The sequence below is a fragment of the Gorilla gorilla genome, chromosome 14 (genome assembly GCF_029281585.2).
Source record: "Gorilla gorilla gorilla isolate KB3781 chromosome 14, NHGRI_mGorGor1-v2.1_pri, whole genome shotgun sequence".
NCBI lineage: Eukaryota > Metazoa > Chordata > Mammalia > Primates > Hominidae > Gorilla > Gorilla gorilla.
This window is the reverse complement of record NC_073238.2, coordinates 93,607,549-93,619,341: the sequence shown is the minus strand read 5'-3', so window position 1 is coordinate 93,619,341 and position 11,793 is coordinate 93,607,549. Positions and strand designations below refer to the sequence as shown.

Sequence of the window (11,793 nt, the reverse complement as noted above, 5' to 3'; positions counted from 1 at the left end):
GTGACAACATGGATGAACCTGGAGGACATTATGCTAAGTAAAATAAACCAGGCACAGAAAGACAAATACTGAGGGAGGAGCCAAGATGGCCGAATAGGAACAGCTCCGGTCTACAGCTCCCAGCGTGAGCGACACAGAAGACGGGTGATTTCTGCATTTCCATCTGAGGTACCGGGTTCATCTCACTATGGAGTGCCAGACAGTGGGCGCAGGTCAGTGGGTGCACGCACCATGCGCGAGCCGAAGCAGGGCGAGGCATTGCCTCACTTGGGAAGCGCAAGGGGTCAGGGAGTTCCCTTTCTGAGTCAAAGAAAGGGGTGACGGACGGCACCTGGAAAATCAGGTCACTCCCACCCGAATACTGCACTTTTCCAGGGGCTTAAAAAATGGCGCACTATGAGATTATATCCTGCACCTGGCTCGGAGGGTCCTACGCCCACGGAGTCTTGCTGATTGCTAGCACAGCAGTCTGAGATCAAACTGCAAGGTGGCAGCGAGGCTGGGGGAGGGGCGCCCGCCATTGCCCAGGCTTGATTAGGTAAACAAAGCAGCTGGGAAGCTCCAACTGGGTAGAGCCCACCACAGCTCAAGGAGGCCTGCCTCTGTAGGCTCCACCTCTGGGGGCAGGGCACAGACAAACAAAAAGACAGCAGTAACCTCTGCAGACTTAAATGTCCCTGTCTGACAGCTTTGAAGAGAGCAGTGGTTCTCCCAGCACGTAGCTGGAGATCTGAGAACGGGCAGACTGCCTCCTCAAGTGGGTCCCTGACCCCTGACCCCCGAGCAGCCTAACTGGGAGGCACCCCCCAGAAGGGGCACACTGACACCTCACACGGCAGGGTACTCCAACAGACCTGGAGCTGAGGTTCCTCTCTGCTAGAAGGAAAACTAACAAACAGAAAGGACATCCACACCAAAAACCCATCTGTACGTCACTATCATCAAAGACCAAAAGTAGATAAAACCACAAAGATGGGGAAAAAACAGAACAGAAAAACTGGAAACTCTAAAAAACAGAACGCCTCTCCTCCTCCAAAGGAACGCAGTTCCTCACCAGAAATGGAACAAAGCTGGATGGAGAATGACTTTGACGAGCTGACAGAAGAAGGCTTCAGACGATCAAATTACTCTGAGCTACGGGAAGACATTCAAACCAAAGGCAAAGAAGTTGAAAACTTTGAAAAAAATTTAGAAGAATGTATAACTAGAATAACCAATACAGAGAAGTGCTTAAAGGAGCTGATGGAGCTGAAAACCAAGGCTCGAGAACTACGTGAAGAATGCAGAAGCCTCAGGAGCCGATGCGATCAACTGGAAGAAAGGGTATCAGCGATGGAAGATGAAATGAATGAAATGAAGTGAGAAGGGAAGTCTAGAGAAAAAAGAATAAAAAGAAATGAGCAAAGCCTCCAAGAAATATGGGACTATGTGAAAAGACCAAATCTACATCTGATTGGTGTACCTGAAAGTGATGGGGAGAATGGAAGCAAGTTGGAAAACACTCTGCAGGATATTATCCAGGAGAACTTCCCCAATCTAGCAAGGCAGGCCAACATTCAGATTCAGGAAATACAGAGAACGCCACAAAGATACTCCTCGAGAAGAGCAACTCCAAGACACATAATTGTCAGATTCACCAAAGTTGAAATGAAGGAAAAAATGTTAAGGGCAGCCAGAGAGAAAGGTCGGGTTACCCTCAAAGGGAAGCCCATCAGACTAACAGCGGATCTCTCGGCAGAAACCCTACAAGCCAGAAGAGAGTAGGGGCCAATATTCAACATTCTTAAAGAAAAGAATTTTCAACCCAGAATTTCATATCCACCCAAACTAAGCTTCATAAGTGAAGGAGAAATAAAATACTTTACAGACAAGCAAATGCTGAGAGATTCTGTCACCACCAGGCCTGACCTAAAAGAGCTCCTGAAGGAAGCGCTAAACATGGAGAGGAACAACCGGTACCAGCCGCTGCAAAATCATGCCAAAATGTAAAGACCATCGAGACTAGGAAGAAACTGCATCAACTAACGAGCAAAATCACCAGCTAACATCATAATGACAGGATCAAATTCACACATAACAATATTAACTTTAAATGTAAATGGACTAAATGCTCCAATTAAAAGACACAGACTGGCAAATTGGATAAAGAGTCAAGACCCATCAGTGTGCTGTATTCAGGAAACCCATCTCACATGCAGAGACACACATAGGCTCAAAATAAAAGGATGGAGGAAGATCTACCAAGCCAATGGAAAACAAAAAAAGGCAGGGGTTGCAATCCTAGTCTCTGATAAAACAGACTTTAAACCAACAAAGATCAAAAGAGACAAAGAAGGCCATTACATAATGGTAAAGGGATCAATTCAGCAAGAAGAGCTAACTATCCTAAATACATATGCACCCAATACAGGAGCACCAAGATTCATAAAGCATGTCCTGTGTGACCTACAAAGAGACTTAGACTCCCACACATTAATAATGGGAGACTTTAACACCTCACTGTCAACATTAGACAGATCAACGAGACAGAAAGTCAACAAGGATATCCAGGAATTGAACTCAGCTCTGCACCAAGTGGACCTAATAGACATCTACAGAACTCTCCACCCCAAATCAACAGAATATACATTCTTTTCAGCACCACACCACACCTATTCCAAAATTGACCACATACTGGGAAGTAAAGCTCTCCTTAGCAAATGTAAACGAACAGAAATTATAACAAACTATCTCTCAGACCACAGTGCAATCAAACTAGAACTCAGGATTAAGAATCTCACTCAAAGCTGCTCAACTACATGGAAACTGAACAACCTGCTCCTGAATGACTACTGGGTACATAATGAAATGAAGCCAGAAATAAAGATGTTCTTTGAAACCAACGAGAACAAAGACACAACATACCAGAATCTCTGGGACGCATTCAAAGCAGTGTGTAGAGGGAAATTTATAGCACTAAATGCCCACAAGAGAAAGCAGGAAAGATCCAAAATTGACACCCTAACATCACAATTAAAAGAACTAGAAAAGCAAGAGCAAACACATTCAAAAGCTAGCAGAAGGCAAGAAATAACTAAAATCAGAGCAGAACTGAAGGAAATAGAGACACAAAAAACCCTTCAAAAAATTAATGAATCCAGGAGCTGGTTTTTTGAAAGGATCAACAAAATTGATAGACCGCTAGCAAGACTAATAAAGAAAAAAACAGAGAAGAATCAAATAGACGCAATAAAAAATGATAAAGGGGATATCACCACCGATCCCACAGAAATACAAACTACCATCAGAGAATACTACAAACACCTCTACGCAAATAAACTAGAAAATCTAGAAGAAATGGATAAATTCCTGGACACATACACTCTCCCAAGACTAAACCAGGAAGAAGTTGAATCTCTGAATAGACCAATAACAGGAGCTGAAATTGTGGCAATAATCAATAGCTTACCAACCAAAAAAAGTCCAGGACCAGATGGATTCACAGCCGAATTCTACCAGAGGTACAAGGAGGAGCTGGTACCATTCCTTCTGAAACTATTCCAATCAATAGAAAAAGAGGGAATCCTCCCTAACTCATTTTATGAGGCCAGCATCATTCTGATACCAAGCCAGGCAGAGACACAACCAAAAAAGAGAATTTTAGACCAATATCCTTGATGAACATTGATGCAAAAATCCTCAATAAAATACTGGCAAACCGAATCCAGCAGCACATCAAAAAGCTTATCCACCATGATCAAGTGGGCTTCATCCCTGGGATGCAAGGCTGGTTCAATATACGAAAATCAATAAATGTAATCCAGCATATAAACAGAGCCAAAGACAAAAGCCACATGATTATCTCAATAGATGCAGAAAAAGCGTTTGACAAAATTCAACAACACTTCATGATAAAAACTCTCAATAAACTAGGTATTGATGGGACGTATTTCAAAATAATAAGAGCTATCTATGACAAACCCACAGCCAATATCATACTGAATGGGCAAAAACTGGAAGCATTCCCTTTGAAAACTGGCACAAGACAGGGATGCCCTCTCTCACCACTCCTATTCAACATAGTGTTGGAAGTTCTGGCCAGGGCAATTAGGCAGGAGAAGGAAATAAAGGGTATTCAATTAGGAAAAGAGGAAGTCAAGTTGTCCCTGTTTGCAGATGACATGACTGTATATCTAGAAAACCCCATTGTCTCAGCCCAAAATCTCCTTAAGCTGATAAGCAACTTCAGCAAAGTCTCAGGATACAAAATCAATGTACAAAAATCACAGGCATTCTTATACACCAATAACAGACAAACAGAGAGCCAAATCATGAGTGAACTCCCATTCACAATTGCTTCAAAGAGAATAAAATACCTAGGAATCCAACTTACAAGGGATGTGAAGGACCTCTTCAAGGAGAACTACAAACCACTGCTCAAGGAAATAAAAGAGGATACAAACAAATGGAAGAACATTCCATGCTCATGGGTAGGAAGAATCAATATCGTGAAAATGGCCATACTGCCCAAGGTAATTTACAGATTCAATGCCATCCCCATCAAGCTACCAATGACTTTCTTCACAGAATTGGAAAAAACTACTTTAAAGTTCATATGGAACCAAAAAAGAGCCCACATCGCCAAGTCAATCCTAAGCCAAAAGAACAAAGCTGGAGGCATCACACTACCTGACTTCAAACTATACTACAAGGCTACAGTAACCAAAACAGCATGGTACTGGTACCAAAACAGAGATATAGATCAATGGAACAGAACAGAGCCCTCAGAAATAACACCGCATATTTACAACTATCTGATCTTTGACAAACCTGAGAAAAGCAAGCAATGGGGAAAGGATTCCCTATTTAATAAATGGTGCTGGGAAAACTGGCTAGCCATATGTAGAAAGCTGAAACTGGATCCCTTCCTTACACCTTATAGAAAAATCAATTCAAGATGGATTAAAGACTTAAACGTTAGTCCTAAAACCATAAAAACCCTAGAAGAAAACCTAGGCATTACCATTCAGGACATAGGCACAGGCAAGGACTTCATGTCTAAAACACCAAAAGCAATGGCAACAAAAGACAAAATTGACAAATGGGATCTAAGTAAACTAAAGAGCTTCTGCACAGCAAAAGAAACTACCATCAGAGTGAACAGGCAACCTACAAAATGGGAGAAAATTTTCGCAACCTACCCATCTGACAAAGGGCTAATATCCAGAATCTACAATGAACTCAAACACATTTACAAGAAAAAAACAAACAACCCCATCAAAAAGTGGGCAAAGGACATGAACGGACACTTCTCAAAAGAAGACATTTATGCAGCCAAAAAACACATGAAAAAATGCTCATCATCACTGGCCATCAGAGAAATGCAAATCAAAACCACTATGAGATACCATCTCACACCAGTTAGAATGGCAATCATTAAAATGTCAGGAAACAACAGGTGCTGGAGAGGATGTGGAGAAATAGGAACACTTTTACACTGTTGGTGGGACTGTAAACTAGTTCAACCATTGTGGAAGTCAGTGTGGCGATTCCTCAGGGATCTAGAACTGGAAATACCATTTGACCCAGCCATCCCATTACTGGGTATATACCCAAAGGACTATAAATCATGCTGCTATAAAGACACATGCACACGTATGTTTATTGTGGCATTATTCACAATAGCAAAGACTTGGAACCAACCCAAATGTCCAACAATGATAGACTGGATTAAGAAAATGTGGCACATATACACCATGGAATACTATGCAGCCATTAAAAATGATGAGTTCATGTCCTTTGTAGGGACATGGATGAAACTGGAAATCATCATTCTCAGTAAACTATCACAAGAAAAAAAACCAAACACCGCATATTCTCACTCATAGGTGGGAATTGAACAATGAGGTCACATGGACACAGGAAGGGGAATATCACACTCTGGGGACTGTTGTGGGGTGGGGGAAGGGGGGAGGGATAGCATCGGGAGATATACCTAATGCTAGATGACGAGTTAGTGGGTGCAGCGCACCAGCATGGCACATGTATACATATGTAACTAACCTGCACAATGTGCACATGTACCCTAAAACTTAAAGTATAATAAAAAAAAAAGAAAGACAAATACTGCATGATCTCACTAATGTATGCAATCTGAAAAAATCAATGGTGATTGCCAGGGACCAGATGGAGGGGATGGGGAGCTATTGCTCTAAAAGTATAAAGTTTCAGTGAGACAGGATAAGTTCCAGAGATCTCTTGTACAGCATAGTGACTACAGCTAATATAATGCATTGTATACTTGAAAATTGCTAAGAAAGTAGCTCTTAAATGTTCTCATTTCAAACACACAGAAAGGATAACTATATGAAGTGATGGTTATGTTAATTAGCTTGATTGTGAATAATCATTTTATAATGAATACAGATATCAAAACATCATGTTGTTCACCATATTTGTCAATTATTCCTCAGTAAGGCTGGCAAAAGCAAAGACTCGGTATGGAAGAACTGAAGGAAAGGGTATAGAGTTGATAAGCTATAATGCAGGTGAAATGTCTGGGCCTCTTAGAGATAAACATCTGGGTGGGATGGGGCAGAGCTGGAAAAGAAGAACACTAGAATGATTCCTGGCTTCTGGCCTGGACACTGCATAAATGGTGGTGCCTGTGATGCAAGGATAAAGCTGTGCAAGAAAGGTAATTGTGGATTTGAAATGTTGAATTTGAATTGTCTGTTGGCCTTCTCCACAGAGAGGTTCAACCAAAGAGCTGACTTTCACTGAGTAGTTACTGTGTGCTAGATACTGTGCAAAGCAAGTTACATGCATGAATTTCATCTTCAGAAGACTCATAAGAATATCTACTCTCATCCTCATTTTACATATAAGGAAACTGTGGCTCAGAGTAAAGTTATTTACCTAATGCCACAGATCTGGTATATGGCTGAGAAGGGACTCAAATTCATATATTTCTGATCTTCTACCTGTGTCATAAATCTCTATGCTATATAGAGGCTCTGGAATTGAAGAAGTATCAGTGGTATTTGACATTGTAGTTGTGGGTGAGGCTATCAAATCAAAGTATGTAGTAGAAATAATAAACCCAAGGACACACCTCAAGAAACACCAACATTTAATGCACAGGCTACAAATCAGTGGTCTCCATTTGCCCACAGATACAATTTGGCTAACATCACATTTATTTTTATTTTTATTTTTTTAAAGACATGGTCTTGCCTGGAGTGCAGTGGCATGATCGTGGCTCACTGCAGCATTGACCTTCCAGGCTCAAGTGATCCTCCTCCCTTAACCTCCTGAGTAGCCGGGACTACAGGCACACACCATTATGCCCAGCTAATTTTTGTATTTCTTGCAGAGACAGGGTTTCGCCGTGTTTGCCAGGCTGGTCTTGAACTCCTGGGCTCAATGATCCTCTTGCCTTGGCCTCCCAAAGTTCTGGGATCACAGGCATGAGCCACTGTGCCTGGCTAACATAGCATTTTTAAAAACTTGAAGGTGAATGGCTTCTGGAAAGGATAAGGAACAATTTGCACTCCCTCACAGTCCCCATCACCTCCTGCTAATTGCCTGCAGGTTTTTTATACCTGTACCTTTCCTGCTGGCCCCCTAGAAGCACTAGAACTGCATTCCCTAAAGTGTGGTAGAAAAGATACCCATGTAGGAAAAGAAAAAGTCAATAAAGATAAGGTAAATAAATAAATGGTAGGAGAATGTGGCTTCATTAAAGTTGAAGGAGAGAGTCTCAGAGAAAAGAGGATAGTCAAGCAAATCAAATGTCCCAGGTGGTCAAGCAGGATGAGGGAAGAACAGGATCTCTTGGATGTGGCAATCTGGTGGTCACTTATAATCTTAGTAAAAGATATTGGGGTGGGTAGGTTGATAGTAAAGCCAGATTATATATGGGTTGTGGAGTGAAAGGGTATTGAGAAGGTGGAAATAAGTAGTTTAGTGTCCTCATTAAGGAAGCATGGCCATTATGGGAAGGAAATAGACAGGCAGGCAGCTAATAGGAGATGTGTGGTCACATGGAAATTTTTGCTTTTAGAACGGGAAATGTTCGAGTTTGTTTTTATGCTGAGAAAAAATAACCAAAGGGATGATCAGCTGGGAATACGGAAGAGAGGCAATGATGGGTTCGCCAGTGATTTCAGAAGCTATACTAGTACCAGTCATTGCCTTAGGAAACTGAGGACATAGAAGTGAATAATAGACAAGATGTTTGTTTTCTTGGAGATGATACTCTATTGGGTGAAGACAGCCAATAAAATGAAGGAGAATAGGCATTTCAGAGAAATAAAAAGTAATTTCAGAGAGTTATGTGATGAGAATGGAAGGTCTACTTTTTATTTCTTGCTGTAGAAAGGCTTTATATTGGATGTTCTTTTCAAAGGGTTGACATTTGAGCTGAGACTTGAATGAAAACAAGGAGCTAGCCATGGAAGCTCTGGGGAAGAGCATTCTAGATAGAATGATAACTAGTGTATGTATATAGGGTAGACATGAGCTTGGTGTGACTGGGACACAGAAAGAAGCCACAGTGATTCAACAACTACATTGTGGTGGGAGATGAGGTCGGGGGGTGATAGTCAGGGGGTGAGGTCACAGTGCCTTGTAGTCCATCTTAAGAAGTTGAATTTTATTTAAGGTGCAATGGGCGGCCATGGGAGGGCTTGAAGCAGGAGAGTGCTATCAGCTCAAAGGTGAGAGGGGATGGATCTCAATGCAAAGTGAGGGAATGTGCCTTGAACAGGTGTGCTGTTAACTCTTCCACTGAGATGGGGGAAGCAGGAAAGAACAGGTGGAAGGAGAGACTTTTGTAGGTAGTGTAGGAGGTAGTTGAAGAAATTAATACTTAAAGGCTTCAATTTTTGCAGTGAAGCGAGATGCAAGCTTATCTGCTAACAGTGAATGGAGACATTGTGGAGTAGGAGATTGTATTAGTCTGCTCAGGTGGCTATGACAAAATACCACAAACTAGCTGGCTTCACCAACAAAAATTTTATTTCTTCTTATATCTGCTTCCTGGCTTATCTCTCAAGACAGATGAGCCAGGAGGCAGACATAAGGAAGCCATGGACACTGCACACGCAAAAGGAAGAGAGGAGGACTTCTGAAGGCTAGAAGTCCATGATCAAGGTGCCAGCCTATGTGGTTTCTGGTGGGGGGTCTCTGGCAGATGGTTGCTTTCTTGTGTGTCCTCACATGGCAGACAGAGAGAGCTTTGACGTCTCTTCTTCATCTAAGTACTCCAGCCCTATTGGGTTAGGGCCCCACCTTATTACCTCATTTGACATTTATCACCTCCTCACAGGCAGTATCTCCAAATACAGTCCCAGTGGGAGTTAGGGCTTGGGTGGGCATAAACATTCAGTTCATAATAGGGGTTTGTGAAGAAAAGGGAAACTCTGAGGTATTTGTTGAAGAAATGGGAAAGGGAATGGATTAAGAATATGAATACCTTCCATCCTATTGTATTTTCTGTATTAAGGCTAAATTACTAGTATCATTCCATGATTCCAAACCTTATGAGGCAGGGAAATATTTGGGTAAGGACATTAGTATCCTTAATGTGCAATCTCCCATTGACTTAGAAAGCAGGTGGATCCTGGTAGCTTTTTCTTTTCTTTGTTTTTTCTTTAAAGAGATTCCTTTAATATAATGAATATAAAAACATGACCTCTGCAGAAGATTATAAAGCCCTTCAGAAATATGGAAAGGAGAAATTTGAAGAGATGATTCAACAAATTAAAGAGACAGGTGCTAACCTAGCAATTTGATAGTATGCCCACAATTAAACAGCTTTGAACAAGTGAAACTACGGTTACCAAACAGCAATTTTTATTATAGCATCTACAGGGTCTGAAAAAGGATGTAATAAATAACCGTAGACGCATCACAAGACATCCATTTATTTAATCACAGTAGTGGATCTTACTACATAGTATTCTCATTGTCTTCATTCTTCAGATTCTCCAGTCTTATGAATGTTGTCAATCTTCAAAATCATTCTAACCATTTGTGTTGCAAGAGATATCTGTTGCTTTTTTGCCAATCAAGGTTTCTGTGACACGCTGTTGCTTCATATAATTTGTCCCCTTGTGCAAACAGTCGATGCCAAGAGCAAGGTTCATCTCCTTCATTTGGCTGGCTCGGACTTTGGTCATACTCTGGATGGGATTCATGCCACCGTTTTCAGAAAGGGCCTTGGGGATGACCTCCAACGTGTTGGCAAGTGCTCTCATGGCATACTGTTCTAAGGTGGGGCGCTTATCCACCTCTTGGCTAACTGGCAGAGCACAGGATATCTCAGCAGCCCCTCCTCCATACACCACATGATTATCACGGATGAGGTTCCAGATGACATGCAAAGCACCGTGAAGGGATTGTTTTGCCTCCTCAATAATCATCTTATTTCTTCTTCTCATAAAAATGGTTATAGCTCTGGAGTTCTTACACTGCTCGATGACCAGCATTTTATCCTTAGTTGTCCCAAATGAGATCTCCTGTACAAGACCAGCAAAGCCCAGCTTCCTGGCCATGAGCTCTGAGAACTTGGTGATGATCTGCCCTCCTGTTGTGATGGCAATCAGTTCAATTTCAGGTCCTCCTACCTAGCAAACCGCAGGCAAGTTGTTCTGAAGAAGTAAGTGATTTGCTTCATCATCAAAGCCCCACTGACAAATTTCTAGGTTAGCACCAGTCTCTTTAATTTGTTGAATCATCTCTTAAAATTTCTCCTTTTCATATTTCTGAAGGGCTTTATAATCTTCTACAGAGGTCACATCCAGCTTATGCTTTGCTTTTGGTTTGGGTAGTTCAAATGGACATGTGAGAATTACAATCTTGGCATCTTCCACTTTTTTTGGCAACTGTGGGTGACTGAAATACTTGTCCACAATCATACCCTTAATCAGTTTATTGTCCTCCAGGCTGCCACCCACTTTGCTTTCTACTTTGATAAGCTCAAAGTCAACACCTCTCTGCTCCATATCTGTTAAGGGAGGATGGCATTCACAGCAATCTCAGCCATTTGTCGGTAACAATTATTGACCACTTTGGAGCCCAGCGTGGTTTTTGCAGTCTGAATCAGGGGTTTGGTGTCTTTTATGTCAACAAGGATGCTGTCACTGATCTTGTCCAGGTGTTCAGCAGCAAAGCAGGCAGCCTGCTCATAGCCATCTGCTATTCTGATTGGATGAATACTTCGGTCTGGCAACTCCTGGGCTTCTTCTAACAAGGCACCAGCCAGGACAACCACACCTGTGGTTCCATCTCCAATTTCATCATCCCGAGACTTAAGACATTTCCACCATCAACTGGGCAATCTGATGGCTGACATCCATCACGCTTAAGATGGTGACCCCATCATTAGTTACAGTCACATCGCCATCCTTATCCACCATCATCTTATGAAGCCCCTTTGGTCCAAGTGATGTTCTTGTCGCATGTGCTACGGCATTTGCTACCATTATATGAGACTTGAGGGCCTCAGTGCCATAAGGCGGGACTTGCGGTCCTGATCTTTGATGATAAGGAAAGGGGGCCCATATCAATCAAAGGCGAGGGTCCCCATGGACGCCGTGGTGCAGCAGCAGGAGTTACTTTTCCACTTTTTCTTTATTTGACAGCTGGTAAGGCTGGTTGGCATGACAGCCTGGAGCTAAGTCAGAGCTGAGGTGCTTAGCATAAAAAGAGGACAGATATCCTAGAGAAGCTAGGCAAGACCAATGAGCCAGAAGCGGACATAAGGAGGCCATGGACACTGCACACGCAAAAGGGAGGGAGGGAAGGAGC

At 42.2% G+C, this 11,793-nt stretch overlaps 1 pseudogene; it reads right to left on the bottom strand.

Moving 5' to 3' along the window:
• Window positions 1-9,955: 9,955 nt before the first annotated feature.
• LOC101149696 (T-complex protein 1 subunit epsilon-like) lies at window positions 9,956-11,483 on the bottom strand (annotated as a pseudogene).
• Between the last annotated feature and the right edge of the window lie 310 nt (window positions 11,484-11,793).